Raw genomic sequence first — 15,042 nt, 5'->3', positions numbered from 1 at the left:
CTGCAATTTACATTTCCTGTTATCAACCTCTGGTTCCTTGATCTAAGTTGATTTTAATTTCCTGCAATTTACATTTCCTGTCATCAACCTCTGGTTCCTTGATCTAAGTTGATTTTAATTTCCTGCAATTTAAATTTCCTGTCATCAACCTCTGGTTCCTTGATCTAAGTTGATTTTAATTTCCTGCAATTTACATTTCCTGTCATCAACCTCTGGTTCCTTGATCTAAGTTGATTTTAATTTCCTGCAATTTACATTTCCTGTCATCAACCTCTGGTTCCTTGATCTAAGTTGATTTTAATTTCCTGCAATTTACATTTCCTGTTATCAACCTCTGGTTCCTTGATCTAAGTTGATTTTAATTTCCTGCAATTTAAATTTCCTGTTATCAACCTCTGGTTCCTTGATCTAAGTTGATTTTAATTTCCTGCAATTTACATTTCCTGTTATCAACCTCTGGTTCCTTGATCTAAGTTGATTCTAATTTCCTGCAATTTACATTTCCTGTCATCAACCTCTGGTTCTTTGATCCAAGTTGATTTGGGTTTAACTTCTGTTGCCAATTTATAGGTCACCAACTTAAGCACGCTTTAGTTCCCTAACTTCGAACACCTAATCGTCCAAAATATGAGTCTGAATCTTTACATAATTCCTACACGGAAATTTTTCCTTTGGTAGAAATTATGTAAAGAGGGGCAGCTGTCGACACCATATTTTGGCCGATCCCCAGAATCAATAAATTTTGAAACCGATCCCCAGCACTAGGTCTCCCTGTGCCAGCCAATGACATTTCCGATCTCTCTTTATCTTTCTTTGCCAGATAACCATATTTCCGAACTCTCCTAAAAAAGGAATCGAATCAATACTAAGTCCCCATGTCATTTAAAGCCTCACCGACCTCTCAGACCAATTGTCAAATCTCCTGACTAGTCTATTACATTCCCGAGCTCTCCTGACAAGATGAAATTGAACTAACACTAGATCCTTGCTCGACCTCCCTTTTAAAAGTTTAGGAATAATCAAGTTAAGGTTCCAATCCGGTTTAATGATGATCCCGATCTTAATGTTCAAGCCGAATTTCCAATTTTAATCAAGTCCCATTTAGCGTTGGTTCCCTACCGATCTCATGCTTATTGTGTTTTCCGATCTCTCACACTTAGATTAATAATCACTCAGTTGTTTCCATATACTCAGACAATCAAGTGCTTAAGTAATTTAGAGATTTTACGATCACAACCATTCATCGAACAAAAAGAGTCATTTCATTTCATTTCATTTCAGAATTTGTACAAGTTATTCGGCTGGGGGATCACCCCCAGCCTGATCTACATTTCGCTCATCCTCTCCCTCCTCCTCACTATCTTCACCATCGCCCCCAGGAGCCAGGTCGACCATCCAAGAGAAGTCCTCCTCTGGGTAACGCTTCTGGAGTTCGGCCAAGAGGTCCTTGTGAGCATTCACATAGGCTCCGGCTATTCCCGTCACCATCTCTTCGTCTTTCTCCTTAAGCTCCTCGATGAGTTGAGCGACCTGAGCAGCTTCGTTGGCCTGAAGCGCCTGGACTTCTCCAAGAGCACAATTCCTTTCAGCCAGGACATGAGACTGTTCGGCCAGCTTGTCTTCATAGAACTTCGCCCGCCCCTCAACTTGAGATATATAATCCTGAGCGGATGAGAGTTGGGATCGGAGGGAAGCCACTTCCTGATTTTTCTTCTCGATCTCCTTACCCAGGCAATGAGCCTTTTCCCGAACTATGGTCTGGTTCACCAGACACTCCACTTTCAGGCTCATGGATCGGGTCAAGATATCGTCAAGGCTGCCCGGGGACAGTCTGTCCCGATCCTCTCGAAGGCAGATGGAAGACCCCAAGACTTTGGCAAAACCGAGGTTCTCCCGAACAGTCCAGTTATTCTTCAGGGAGTCGATCAGTGTTTGAGCGCCACGAGAAGAGGCCCTCACGGAAGATTGAGAAGGACCCCTTTCTGTGCTTGGAGCAATTGGAGGAGGTGGAGGCTGCTCTTCCGATCTAGGAGGAGATCGGACAGCTTCGGCGGTCGGCAGACCCGAAGGTTGAGGCGGACCTCTTTGTATCTCCCCAGGTTCATGGCCGGGTGTTCGAAGCATTTCCGAACGCTTCATCTCCTTTATTCTCCGGGAAATCTCTTTGTCTTTCTTCCGCTTCCTGGAACCCTCACCACCCGCCATACCTGCACAAAGAAGAGGTCAGTGAGATCGCTAAGGTCCTGAGATCTGAGATATAGAAAATACCAATGCCGAGGTCAGAGAGCGGAAGTTCGCGATCTTGGCCGGTGATCAGCTGAATGGTCCAATGGTGCAGCTCGGCAGTCACCGCATTTAAACAGGAATACTTTTGAGTGGCGGCCTGACTCTTCAGATCCATCACTATTAAGCTTTCCTCCTGGTTCAGGGTAATGCGCTTCGAAAGCAAGGGCCCCTGGTGCCACCAGCTACGGGGGAAGTCCTCAAAGCAGGTCGGATTTTTGCTCCTCATAATAAAGAAGCGGTTCTTCCAATTTTTAAGGGAGGAGGGCAGATCGGTGAAGAGCCCGCAATGAGGCTTCGCCTGAAAGAACCAGTGCTCGTCATCCTTTCGGCGAGTTAGCCTGTGCAGTTCGGCGAACACCTTAGCCGTAGGTCTGATTCCCTTAGCTCGGCATAGGCCTCGGAAAGCTACTAAGATCCGCCATGAGTTGGGGTGAACTTGAGCAATACATACTCGGTGAAATTTCAAGACTTCCTTGAAGAAATCGTCCAAAGGGAACCGCAGACTGGCTTTTAATTGTTCTTCGTAGACCATGATCATATCATTCTCTTCGAAGAAGTGATCGACACGAAGATCGCCGTGGCACTTAATTAGCTCGAACGAATCAGGCCGAATGTTGTATTCTTGGCTAAACGATTGTAGGTCGGTCTCCCGAAGGACCGACGGTAGCTCGTCTATAGGAAGATTTTCCCTCCCTGAAGAAGGTGCATGCCTTGATGGTGCGATCCGCCCCCGAGCTAGAACGGGGACCCTAGGAGGTTCTGGTTGTGCGCTCGGCCCGACCACCTCTTCTTCGTCAGACGACCACGAGAACTGAATAGAAGGAGGGCTCGTCGCTCTCTAACCTTCGGCACCGCTCATTTTCAAAGGAAATAAAGAACTTAAACTAAAAAGAAGATCAAAGCCCTTACCGGAGTCTGATCGGCGTCGGAAGAACTTGAGAAAATGAGAGAACTTTGAAGTTGTGAGCAAGAGACTGAAAATGGAATGAGAGAACAACTGGCTAGCCCCTCACCCCTATTCATACTAGTCCGAGCATTTAATGCTCACGAGGTTCCAGGCAGTGCATCAGTTAACGTGATTCGCCAGCTGTTTTGACACGTCTCTCGAACATTCCAAAGAGATCGGTTAACTGAAGATCGGCATAATAAGTTGAATATTTTGAATAAAGGATCAGTTAAGAGTCGTTTCGTTAGGAACCAGATCGGACAAATATATCAGAGATCGGAAAATAATCAATAAGATGATAATTGACAAAATAAATTTTTATTTCCAATAGATCGGATTACATCATTTGGGCGATCTCTAGGGATCGGATTACAATAAAGGTCTAACTACATCATTTGGGCGATCTCTAGAGATCTGATTACGTTGTAGGATTACATCATTTGGGCGATCTCTAGAGACCGGTGGAACATCCTATCTAAAAGGCTTATGTCAAAGCCTAGTCTCGTGGCTGAATCAAAAGACGTGTTTGACCAGGAGACCGGCTGTTGACATCGGATAGATGTACAGCTCAGATGGGGTGACTATGACTCCCATGAAGATGAGAGACATCGTCATCGATGTTACCACTCGAAACCGAGCCGCTGTCGGAACACCCAATGTGGAGGAAAGACGCTGTCGGAACACCCAATGTGGTGAGAAGCCGAATAAACTCAGTTGAGCGACTCGAGATCGGCACGATCAAGGTCCGCAATCCAGATCGGTCAATTGATCCAGTTCTCTCACCATCATCAGACAAGGTTATTCGATCACCGGGATCGTAAATTTTCAGTCGGTGAGTAAAAAAGTCTATAGGAAAGAGATCAAAAGCCACAGCCTTAGCCGGAATTACTGCCGGAACAGTTAAAACAAGTAAGAAGGAAGAGAGGAAAATCAGATGAAGGAAATGTCTCTGTCGTCAGGGGTATATATAGGGGGAAAACGAGCATTTATTGCTAAGCAGAAAACGAAGCGGACGCTTCGAATCGAGGAAATTAATGCTTTGACCGACCGAACTCGAGAAAGGGAAAGATCGAATAATAGATCTAAGATGGGAGACTAGCATGAAAGATCGAAAAAGAGCATATAAAAGAGATCGTAAAAGGGAGGATCGGAAGGCAAAAAGAATAAGACAAATCTCAAATAACCGCTGCCGTAATCGAGCCGAGATAGTTAAAGCGTTGCGCATTTAGATCTCCACCGCACGCCTAAGAATCGCCTGCACTCGACAAGCGCTGGTATGTCATGACAGTCCTGTACATCCCAATCCCCACCGTTGATCTCACTGGTAAGGACAAACCCGGAACCCTTGGATCAAGAGAGAAGACGACAAGACCAGCGTCTTTCGCTCTTAGCCCTCAGATCGTTCCGGACAAGAAGATTTGGGACCGTCAGATGGAAAGAAGAAAAGGACAAATATTTTGAAGAGTGATCTCAGCCATTCATTTTGATTCTCTTTAATTCCTGAACATCCGATCATGTCCTTCGAAAGCTTGACCCTCCATCTCCCTCAAAATAAATCCTGACCCTTTATGGGAAGCACCCGATTCCTATAAATACCTGCATGAAAAACTGTTCAAGGGACGGGCAAAAAGAGAGGTAGTTATTATAGCGGAAGAACTCTGAAACTTCATTCAGTTTGTTACTCTGCTACTTAGAAGTGTTGATCAAAAAGACTTTTGAAACTAGTTTTCTGAAGTGTTTTCTTGAAAAGGATTCTGAATACTGGAACTCTACATTTTCAGTTTGTTCATTATCTGGTCACACTCTCACTTTCAGCCCTTTATCATCTCTGTTTTCATTCCTATTGTCCAAGCTCAACTTCATTCCACTCTGTTTTTATCTTAATCTGATTACATTTTAGCTAAGCACCCTTCAGTTCACCACGAACATCACCCTCAAAGCACCTAATCATTGTCTTATCACCATTTGTCACCCCGTAGTTATTTCAATAGATTTGGCTCCTTACAGGTAAGAGCTCATATTGCTGTTTTATTAAGTGTTTACGTTTACTTTTCGCACTTTCTTTGTTCTTCTTACGTATGCGATTTTCTCCAAGTTCATTTTGTGCAAAAGATCCCCAAAGAATGTTACTCTCGAGTTATCTCTCTCGTGATTAGTCCATCATTTTATTAATCTTCGTCATTTCTGAATGCAAGTTTTCTATCTCCTAGTAGCGTGTAAGTGGTTGGGTAAAACGTAGGTAACTGCAACTTAAGGGTCTTTTTTAAGAGAGAGAGCCTGAATAACACGTCAGGAAAATAGCCAAACTATTAAGCAGACGTAAACGGCAATTCGGCAAGATGCCATAAAGTAGAATAAAACCAAAGTAAACGAAACAGAATAGATCGGACATTAATAGGTACTGGTAAAGTGACCTTAGGGGAAGTCAGCAAAATTCAGTCCAGTTTCTCTTATTTAGTCACAAAATATCAATTAGAGGCCTTACCCCCAGCACCTTAGAACGTCAGAATCCTTAGCTTTGGGACCTTATGACATGTAGCCGAAATTAAAATTCGGGAGATTGGAAAAGTCCCTTTCAGGCTCCTGTTAATCTAAAAGAGATCGGAGGAGAGTTCTTATCCGGTCTCAACTCAAAGTTTTAATAAATATTAAATAGAGATCGGAGGAGAGTTCTTATCCGGTCTCAACTCAAAGTTTTAATAAATATTAAATAGAGATCGGAGGAGAGTTCTTATCCGGTCTCAACTCGAAATTTTAATAAATATTAAATAGAGATCGGAGGAGAGTTCTTATCCGGTCTAAACTCGAAATTTTAATTAATGTTAAATAGAGATCGGAGGAGGGTTCTTATCCGGTCTCAACTCAAAATTTTAATAAACGTTAAATAGAGATCGGAGGAGAGTTCTTATCCGGTCTCAATTCAAAATTTTAATAAATATTTCTAAGGAGATCGAAGGAGAGTTCTTATCCGATTCTCACACCAAATCTTAACCCGTACGCAAGATAATCCCAAAACCAAAAACGATTCGCGACGTCAATTCACTAAGGTTGTCTCATTTACTTATGTATCTGGGTAATCCGAATTTAGTGAAAGATCAAATATTCCTTTTGTCAAAAGGATTAACATTTCCGTTCAAGCCCTCTTAACTAATTTATGAAGAACGTGAAATTAAGTCTACTTACCCTTATTAAGGGACGAGGTGGGGTGCCTAACACCTTCCCCACCCGTTTACGGACCCCGAACCTAGAATCTCTGTTTTGAAGTGGTTTCATTTTTAATTTATCTTCCCAAATGGTTTTCCTTAGTGTCCCTCAAAACTAAGGTGGCGACTCCTCACTCTTTCCCACTTCGGTGAGTGATCGTCCAGGCGACCGCAAAATCCCTTGCGACAATTATTATAAGTAAAAAATTTTAAATTACACCTTTATAAAACAATAATCAATATTCATTAGCAAGGAAGGTTCATAAATTCTTTTGTAGATAAATCATATATTTTATTAATTTTAAATAATAAAAAAAAATGAAAAAAGGTTCATAAATCATAATTAATATTCATTACATTATTTTCTAGCCATTGGTTAGAAGATTAATTTTTAGAGATTTTTTTTTTTTTAGAATGTTATTGCCCAATTGGGGGGACTGCGAAACGGTGGTGTTGGGAATGTGTTGTGTGGCTCCCGTGAAGTGAATGATCACTAAGAACAAGGTTCATGACATGAGAAGGGACCTCTTCTATCCAAACAAGTTCCTCTCCACAACATTTAAGAGAGGCTTTAGCAAGAAAATGGACAACTAACTTACCTTCCCTATTTGGTACCAACATAATTCAAAGGAAAAGTGCCACCATTATGTAGATTGACTATTTTAGCTGAACCGAATTCCAATATCACTTTATCAAAACCCATCTCCACCGCTCTTTGGATCGCAAACATTGCTGCTTCAATATCAACTTATAATACATCCATATCTGGGTCTCTTTTCCTAACACCCAACCCCATTTGCACCCTTCTTGCATGGTCTCTTATAATCATACCTAAACCACTTTGCCCACACTCTAATGCAACATCTGAATAAATTTTAACAATATCTTAAGACATGGGTTGCCATCTGACATTTGCGTGAGCTGGTTTGGTTATCTTTGGAGAAGAATAAAAACCCTAATACTCACTTAAGAAGGAAATAGCCTAATCAACTATGACTGGAACTGGGAAAGTTATTTTTTGGAAAACTAGTACATTTCTTGCATGCCATAATGCCCATGCTATCATACAACCTAACTCAAATCGCTTATTGTAAAGAGAAGACCTCAGTTCAGCAAACCAATCGATAAGACTCTTATCATTAGAAACAGAGTCAATTTATAGTAAGGAGAAATGCCACACAAGTTGAGCTACACTACAATCTCTCAATACATGCTCTATTAACTCCACCTTATTGAGACACTATCAACTATAATATTCATGCCTCTTGTGATTAGCGCCAAGAGCACAGGCAATAAATTTGAGTAAGCCCAATGTATAAAATGCCTCATCTTTAGAGGAACTGACAATAGCTACAAATTTTTCCAAAAAGACTTCCAATCAAAAACTAAAGAGGAAGAAAGAATGCTAGAAGATTTATGCATCAACGCCATATAAGCACTGTGGATAGAGAAGATACCATGCTTGTTATGATGCTAAACCAGTTTGCATTTTAATAGGGAGCAACAAAGGGGAATAACAAGATTTTGCTCAACCTCAAAAGGCATAAAGATTTGGTTGACAAACCCCAAATTCCAGTGATTCTCTTCATGCAAAATAAGGTCACTGACTTTAGCATCTTCATTAAGTAAATACAGAGGAGACCAAATACATAAACCATTCTATTTAAAAAGCCAATTATATTTCCAAATCTTGATCTGTGTTCCATCATCAGCCAAACATCTCGAAACTTTTTCAACCACTCAACAGGCTTGTAAAATACTCCTCCAAGCACAACTAGTTTGATATCCTAGTTTGGCTTCAAGGAAAGAACTCCTTAGATGATATCTTGGCCTAAATATTTTGGATAGCAATGAAGTTGGATTCTCCATAAGCCTCCAGCAATGCTTAGCCAACATTGCTAAATTAAAATATTTAAAATCTCCAGAGCCAACACTCCCGTGCCTTTGATAAGCATAATCAATGACAAGAGCACCGATGTATGTGATGCTCACTGTCCCTTTGGCCCCACCAGAAGTTGGACATTAGAGATTCAATTTTATGAATGGTATCATTACGCAATAAAAAGCAAGTCATCATGTAGATTAGGATGGATTGAACAACTGCCTTCAAAATAACCTCTTTGACTACTTTTGAGAGAGTTTTATCCTTCCAGCTTTGGAGTTTTTAGGCAACCCAATCATGTAAGTTGATAAATAACTCCTTCTTTTTTCTCCCTATACATGCAGGTAAGCTAAGATATTTCTTATGTTGGTCGATACCTCTTATACCAAAATTATCTCGGATAGTAGTACCATCCTCATCCCTAACATTTCGACTGAAAGGGATCTCAAATTTCTCTAAATTCATTTTTTTTCCTAGAAGCTCTTACATTTTCCTGAAGAATGTTGATTATAGCATTGGCTTTAACCATAGTAGCTTGTCCAAATACAATGCTATCACTAGTAAAGAAAAAATGGGAGACACAAGGGGCTTGTCTACAAATCAGAACTCCATGGAGAATATTATTACATTCTACGCCTCTGATAAAACCTGAAAACATCTCAACACGCGAAAGAAAAAGATATGGAGATAATGGGTCACCATGGCTAAGTCCTCTCTAGGGAAAGAAGACCCATTTAGGATCACCATTAATTAGCAAAGAATAAGACACGATAGTCACACACTTCATAACTGATTCCATCCAATCTTTATCAAAACCCATTTTTAACATAACTTTTTTCTAAAAAAAGTGTCATTCAACCCCCTAACATGCTTCACTTATATATAATTTCAAAGCAAAGTGACTATTTTCCTCCCACTTTGTTCTTCATATGATGAAATATTTCAAAAGCAACCAAAGCATTATCCATGATTAGGCGACCATGGATGGATGCAAATTGAGTATGAAAAGTAATATGGGGAAGGATAGTTTTAAACCTATTAGCAGTATCTTTTATTACAATTTTAAAAATCACATTACACAAACTAATAAGCCTAAAATCTTTTGGAGTTTATGAATTTTTGATTGCGTACTCCGCAAGTATACGGGTCGTTCAAGTAGTAAAGAAAAGATATCGTCCCACAGAAATTTGTTGTTTGAGTACCAAACTATAAAAGTTATGATTATTTGGGCTATCGATAATTTGTGCCAAAAATAGAGTAAGAGATGTAGCAAATTAAATTGGAAAAAATAAGGAAATTATAATGAATTAAGTAATTAAAATTCTAAGCACTATACTAATTTACTAAAATTTCAGCAAGTAACAAAAGATTTAATTAATTAATGGTAAAAATTGATTCCAGAGTTGAGGTTCATGAAGTAAATTTCATTGGGATTTGGATAGGCAAAGCCAAAATTAAGGGAAATACAAGTTTGAAGGAAGTTGATTCTGATTTCCTTTAATTTCTCTTTCAAGCAAACTGAAAATTTTTTAAAGGAAACTAAACCCCATTCTCATACTATGTTTAATTACCCAAAACCCTTTAAGCGTTTTAATCAACTTGAAATTCCTCTTAACCCACTAGTTTATTTCTAACACTAGATGATTAAGTTCATTATCTTGATTATCTATCATAGATTTTCACCTCTCGGTCCTTCAATCTAAGATTAAGAATCAAACCTAAAGGGTACCAATAATGGGTATGTAAATAAGCATACAAGATAAGAATCAAAGCTTAGATACACTAAAATCTGGTTAAAACCAGTCCAAATTCACAAATAAAACTTAAATCATTACACCCAACTTTGAAATTTTAAGTATATACTCATGCTTGTATTTACAAGTAGAAAATATGAAATAGAGCAAGAAAACATGAAAATAAAGCTAAAAATAAAAGAACCCAGAAGAAGAAGATCCAAATCTCTGAAAATAGAAGCTGGAAAATGTCACTCTGTAGGTGTTCTTCCTCCTAGAAATGGCGTGATTCCCTCTTTCCTTTCTCTTTTGATTTTTCTCTCTCTTTCTCCTTTTTCCTTTTTTTGGTAAAAATGAGAATATGATGCTTATATATCCCCTCAAGGTTTGCCCTAAAAATAGTCTCTAAAGGGATAAAGACAAAAGGTGTAAAAAGTGTGAAAAGAGAAAATTTTTCCATGTCAGCAAATCTGCCTGCGCCATCCCACATGCCTCAAGTTATTTTCAACATGTCTCATGTTGATTCAGAGGAGGAGCCTTTAGATTTTGCATGACCAGCTACACAGGGCATGTGGGAGTCCCTGAAACTTTCATCTTGTTTTATTCCAAAATCTCTGTTTACACCACTCACCACACGGGGCATGTTAAAGCCCATGACACTTTCGGAGTGTTTTGTTCCAAAATCTCGGTTTACACGACTCAGTGTGAATTTACATGCCTCATGTGGATTTCTACTGGCTAACTCTTATCTTCACACGACTCTCAACATGGGGCATGTTAGGCCCTTGAAAGTCTCGGCTGGTCTTCTTCTTTAAGCGAATTTTCTTCATTTTTCACACCACTTTAGGCTTCCAAATCACTTTGAATTTCTTCTATATGGAGCTTTTTGCCTTTAAACCTTATTAAAACCTATCAAAAACATTAAAACTCCGAAAATCAAATATAATGAAACTAAAATTAACAAATTAACTAAAATAAGCATTAAAAGCATAAAATTACTAAACTAAAAAGGCAAAATGGATGCAAAACTACCCTAAAATATCTACATAAAATGGGTTTATCAAATTCCCCCAAACTCAAATCTTTGCTTTTCCTCAAGCAAATTAAAAATAATTATATGCAATTAGGGTACCTTTTTTTAAATTCATGAGAATCACTCATTCAAGCTTTCAAACTTACCTCTAGCCACCAACAAACTATATGCCCACCCTCAAGATATAAGGAATTCAATTTTCACCAAAGTTATCACCGCTTAGCCTTGGGTCAATTATTCATTCCATCAAACCCAAACCAATCAATTACATAGAGAAATCATGCTAAAATAGGCTCTAAAACAATCCATAAACTAAAGCGTCTCAAATGATGATGGAAATAGTTTAAATGGATGAATAATGTGCCAATTCCATAGGCAAACCAAATAATCCAATCTCCACTAATGTAGCAAAACACAATCAAGAGATCAAAAGGACTTTTAATGGATGTAATGGGGCTAAGGGGTAATAATGTGGCTAACAAGAAAAGGTAAAAGGGAAGCAAAACATGAAAATAATTAAATTGTTAAAAAGATCAAGATACACTTTATTATTATTATTATTATTATTATTATTATTATTATTATTATTATTATTATTATTATTATTATTATTATTATTATTATTATTATTATTATTTATTTTAAGAATCAAATGGGAGGAAGAACTTTACAATAAATCACCAATGCTAGCATACAAATTTTTTTTTTTTTTTTTTGCAACTCTTTTAGGGATTACATAAATAACATTGAATTTTGCATTGCAATTGTCCCTTTTTAATACACCCCCAAACTCATTTCTTTGTATACTTGGGTGGTAAATAATTTAAAATTTTTTTTTTACGCAACATGATATGATTGCTAGCCAATTTTATGTTAGTACTTCTCCCACTTGATTGTTATATACCTTTTTTTTTTTTTTTTTTTTTTTTTTTTTTTTTTTTTTTTTTTGCATATCCATCACTTAAACAAATTATTCTCACGAAAGGTAGGTAAGTGTTTAGGTCTATGGCTAGGTAAATTATGGGTGCCAAGGAAATAAGGGGTATAAATGAAGGCTCAAATTGGTTTCAAAGGGAAAATTTAAAATGAGGTTGGTTAAGGCAAAAAATGTGGGTTTAAAATTCGAAAAATGCCTTAATAATTTATCTTTTCAAGTGAATGCTAAAATTTCGCCTCGAAAGGTCTAGAAGGCTTATTCAAGGATTGGTGAGACACAATTAGTTATTTCTTACTCTAGAGTTTTCTTTAAGCACTCAAAACTCAATGTAATTAATTGGGTGGCCCTTGGCTAAGAAGATATAAACCTAGATAAGAATCTCATAGCCTTATACCAATTCGGAACTTTCTATCCATCAAACCCATCTAGAGGCAAGCTCAATTGCTTTTCAAAATGATTCTCAAACTTCTAAGAATTAGGTAAAAATTTATTTATTTATATTTTTTTATGTATGCATGATTTCTAAAATGAATGCAAAAATTAAATAAAAATAAAAAAATGAAATAAAAACTATACATAATCTATATGATATCTATATGCAAGTTTATATATTTACATGTTGTAGGTGTATGGTGTATGTGAACTAAGTAACTAAGTATAAATGAAATGCAATTTAAGTAATGTAAATAAAAAGGATTAAAAATTTTTGCAAAGATTTTGCCCTCCCCCAAACTCAAATGAGGCAATGTCCTCATTGGCTTAATCGACGTGGTAGAAATATCAATGAAATCAATAAATGATAACTTGGAGAGATATAAACTAAGAAAGAGTGGAGCAGAGTTACTATGTAGAACGTACATGCCTAGTGGTGAATGATCAGAATATGTACATGAGGCATGTGAATTATAAGTGTTGGGAGCATGACGCATGTTAATCAAAAAGCATGAGGCGTGTTGAAGTAAAGGTAAATTAGCATGCCTTGTGCCAACTGCTAAGGAACTGATATGGGGTATCAACATGGGGCATGTCATCCTCCATGAAAATTTCAGTGGGTTTCAAAACTTTTGAAAATTTTAGGGAATGCAAATAGCTCATAGGAGAGCATAACCCTTAACATGAGGCATGATAAAAGGAAGCAGTGTCAACATGTGGCAGATGAATGTCGAGAAGTTACCATAGAGGCTAAATTGTCAAGGCTAAGAGAAGAGCAGTTACTGTATTGTCAATAATTGTAGACCCTTATTTTGTGATGAGTATGTGCATTGAGGCCGTGGGAAACCCGATGATGAAAAATTATATGACTGTAAGATGTAATTGGAGGCATGGAGCTGAATTATTAATTCCGTGGCATGATCTTGAAAAAAATAAAAATAATAATAAAATTTTGGGGAAATTAATTTAATTAAATTTAAATAAAATTTTATTTTGTTTAAATTTAATATGGGTAGTTCTTAAATGGATCTAATTAAGTTTAATTGGGCTCTATAAGCCTAAGAAAGCCTAGTTAGGAATTTTAAATGGGACCCATTTAATTATTTTCTAAAAATTAAAATAACAAAATATCTCTCTCCTCCTTAAGCCCACTCTCTTCCTCACTCCCTATTGGTGCCTTCCATTTTTTCCTGTCTTTTTATTGGTTGAAACATCTCACCCATATCCCAGTCTTATTCGAATTCTGCAATCGTAGTTGTTTAAGTCATCTAAACTTTATCACCCTAAGACTCCAAATCCTACCACACCTCTTCCTCATTCCCTATTGGTGCCTTCCATTTTTTTCTGTCTTCCTATTGGTTGAAACACCTCACCCATATCCCAGTCTTATTCGACTCGCAATTGTAGTTGTTTAAGTCATCTAAACTTTATCATCCTAAGACTCCAAACCCTATCACACCTCTCTCCCAAAACCCTATAAATACCCTACTAGAGAAGAGAAGAAGGGGATGATGGGAGGAAATAGGAAGAGAAAATTCAGAGCTATAAGAAATTTAGAGATATTCAAGACTTTTTGAGTTCTTCCTTTTTTTTTTTTCTTTTCTTCAAGAAGATTTTCATACAAGATTTCTGGAAGGTCAGTTTTTATTGTTTTCTTTTCAAGATCTATGCCACACAATATTTTAATTCTATGCTCTTTGTCTTCAATTTATTTTATATGTTCATATAGATCATGTAATCATGTTTAATTTGAGGGGATACACAACTCTGCACATGTTTAGTTTCTGTCTCTTGTATTTTTATTATTTTTCTTTATTTTTTGAATCTGTAAAAAATTTGTAAAAATTATATTCATATTCTACACGAAATTCCATTAATTTTAAGCTCAAGAATCACTAAAAAAGCTTTAATATTTTGTAAGTTATGGCTGTTTGAAGTTAGGGTTCCTGTAAAATCTGATTTGCAAGATATCCGACTTGTGGAGCCCATATCTCCCTTGTTCCTTAATATTTTTGTGCAAATCTAGTGTCTAAAATTAACTTCAGAATCTTATGAATCTTTTCCAATTGGTTTTGCATTCATATCTTTTGTGGTTAATGAGTTGTGAATTTTACAAAAAAGTAGTATGATTCTGTCACTTAGAAGAGTTACGATTTATGTAGATCATTAAGCTAGGGTTTTGTTTGATTTATAAATTTTATGTTATTGTATGATATGTAGGTTATCTTCTGTAATTTTTTTATGATTTTCAGGTATGTTTAACTATTTTTAAAAAATCGAATTTCTTGCTACTGTTAATCTGCCAGAATTTGAAAATTGTATATTTATGCATGTTCTTGTATTTTCTTAGGTTTTAATTGATATTTGATCTATTTTCTGTATTCTTTTAATTCAAGAAGGGTTATAAAGTGTTTGGATCATGTTAGAAGACTTAGACCATTAGGTAGTTGTAACTAATTAGGAATCTTAACCCTTTAGGAGACTAGAGTTAGAATTCAATGTAAATTGTTATTAATATTTTCTTTATTTCTTTTATTTTCTTTAGTTTCTTTATTTTTTATTACATACAAAATTGGTAAGTAGCCCTAAG

The sequence above is a fragment of the Hevea brasiliensis genome, chromosome 12 (genome assembly GCF_030052815.1).
Source record: "Hevea brasiliensis isolate MT/VB/25A 57/8 chromosome 12, ASM3005281v1, whole genome shotgun sequence".
NCBI lineage: Eukaryota > Viridiplantae > Streptophyta > Magnoliopsida > Malpighiales > Euphorbiaceae > Hevea > Hevea brasiliensis.
This window is presented reverse-complemented; position numbering follows the sequence as displayed.